The 2,500-nt window shown below is 40.4% G+C and overlaps 1 protein-coding gene across 1 annotated transcript in view; it reads right to left on the reverse strand.

Annotated features, from left to right (window-relative positions):
* LOC311309805 (adhesion G protein-coupled receptor L1-like) overlaps nucleotides 1-2,500 on the reverse strand; it is a gene marked incomplete at its 5' end in the record, with an annotated part of 45,791 nt that overhangs the window by 13,346 nt on the left and 29,945 nt on the right.

The following is a 2,500-nucleotide window of genomic DNA, read 5'->3' on the forward strand; positions in this document are numbered from 1 at the left end:
GAGAGAGAGTGGGAGTGAGAGAGTGAGAGAGAAAGTGAGAAAGAAAGAGATAGTGAGAGAGAGAGAGTGAGAGAGAGAGAGAGTAAGAGAGAGAGGGAGAGAGAGAGTGAGAGAGAGAGGGAGAGAGGGAGAGAGTGAGAGAGAGAGGGAGAGAGTGAGAGAGAGAGAGACAGTGAGAGTGAGAGAGAGAGAGTGAGAGAGAGAGAGAGAGTGAGAGAGAGGAGAGAGAGAGAGAGAGTGAGAGAGAGAGAGAGAGAGAGAGAGAGAGTGAGAGAGAGAGAGAGTGAGAGAGAGAGAGGAGAGAGAGAGAGAGTGAGAGAGAGAGAGAGAGAGAGAGAGAGAGCGAGGTGTAAACAGCATGTTGATTAATAACGCTTAAAATGCCTCAAATGAAAATCAAATATTTTCCTCCAGTAGCTGTAACCATATGTAATAGACAAAGAACAGAACCCAGTATCATCTTGGTGGTCTATACTTATTCCAGAACAATCCTTGTGTTTCATGTAATATTCTAAACTGTATTTTTTTGTCCCCTTTTTTTCCAGTGAGGTAGATTTGAAATGTTCCCACAATACAGTTTGTAACATTTCATTCACAGCCTGAGTTCATGACCAACGTGTATGTCATGTCGTCTTGTCCCTGTCTGCCCACACAAGAGGTGACAGACGGGGGCAAGACAGTATGCCGGCGGCCTTGGATACAGGGCCGGTAAGTAGGTCAGAGGTCACAGCATCTTAGCGAAGGAAAGATATCTGGTTCCAGGCAAGGCCAGACACACACCAGGCCATATTACAAGTCCCATCGGATAAAAGCATCTGTTAAATGTCAAGGATTTTCCTAACAGCAGCAAAATGCGATAACAAATGTATTAACAGATGATTTAGCGATGGCCTAGCCTAATCTCTTCATATTGCTTCTTATTTGACTTTTCAAAGAGCACTTTCTCTCGGAGCTCTAGATTAGCAAGCGACAGCGAGGTTTTGGCGAACTTTCAAACTGATTAGGAAGCCAAAAAGTAATAAGAGAGTGCATTTCCAAACTTATTGGTTCTGTTCAGTGTGTTATATTTGGGACCATCACATTCAATCACCCAGCTTCATCCAGCTACTGTACAGAAGCCTGCCTACTGTACCCTGGATGGAACAATGTTGTTGAATGCATAGCTTTATTGTTTTTCTTATTATTATTATTTGCATTCATTTAAAAGTGGCGATGTGTTCTCGCAATATTCACGCAACACAAACGACGATTGGAATAACGCATCCCACATTCTCTCCTACTAGTGGAGTAAAAAATATAAAAAATGAACATAATCTGGTACCCAAGTACAGAGGGTTGACCTTCGACCTCAGAGACGACAGAACATCCCAGATACACTGATATCCAACCATGAACAAAAACAACAGGGCGGCTGTAGCTCAGTTGTCAGAGTGGGTCGTTCAATGATCGAAGGGTCAGTGGTTTGAATCCCAGCTCCGACTGTCCACTGTCCTTGAGCAAAACACCTAATCCCAAATTGTTCCCAATGAGCAGGTTAGCACCTTGCATGGCAGCTGCTGTGAATGTATGGGTGAATGAGAGGCCATTATAAAGCGCTTTGAGTGCCGCTAAGGTGGAAAAGCGCTATATAAGTGCCGTCCATTTACCATAACAGAACCAACAAACACGTCTACGTACGCCTAAGGGCGTTTGATCCGGACTTTATGCACGAGAAACGATTGTTAATAGGCTACACATTGTTCTGCACTACAAATGTTTATTTTATCAAGCAGATACCTTTTTCAGTGTCAAATATGTTTGAATCATCAGAACCACTGATATAATGTAGCCTATAACCTTTTTGGCAACACTTTATAATAATGGCACGCTATGAAGCATTAGTAAATATGCAATTCATCATTTATAAATCATTGTTCCTACATTAATACACATTAGTAAGCAATTAAAAGTTTTTTCTTTAATCAGCTTCTTCTACAATGTGATTGCATTTTCATACTTATAAATATGATTCGCCATTTGTAAATTAAGTATTATATCAATTGCAAACCAGTTATTTACAGTAAGAGTTGTTAATGGTTCATCAGATCATTTAGAAAGTGTAACTTAATGACAAGTATTTAGATGTACATATATGCATGCATTTATCCATATGATTTAAATATGAACTTATTGGTTAGTGAGTATGTTAATAGATGTTTTTTAAACACTTACTAATACTGCAATTCATGATGAAAACACTGACCAGGTGTTAGTTAAGTATTTAGGATGACCTCATCTAGTGAGAACTATCTACGCCTTACAAAGCATTTATAAACTATATTAAAATGCTGGCAATGCAACAGAACGTAATGCAACCATCCAGCAGAACCCAGACTCACAAAAGTCTCACAATTACTTTCTCTTTCTCTCTCTCCCTCTCTCTCTCCTTCTCTTTATCCCCCTCTCTTCCTCTCTCTCTCTCTATCTCTCCCTCTCTCTCTACCTCTCTCTCTCCTTCTCT

This window comes from Borostomias antarcticus, assembly GCF_949987555.1.
Source record: "Borostomias antarcticus genome assembly, chromosome: 5".
Classification (NCBI taxonomy): Eukaryota; Metazoa; Chordata; class Actinopteri; order Stomiiformes; family Stomiidae; genus Borostomias; species Borostomias antarcticus.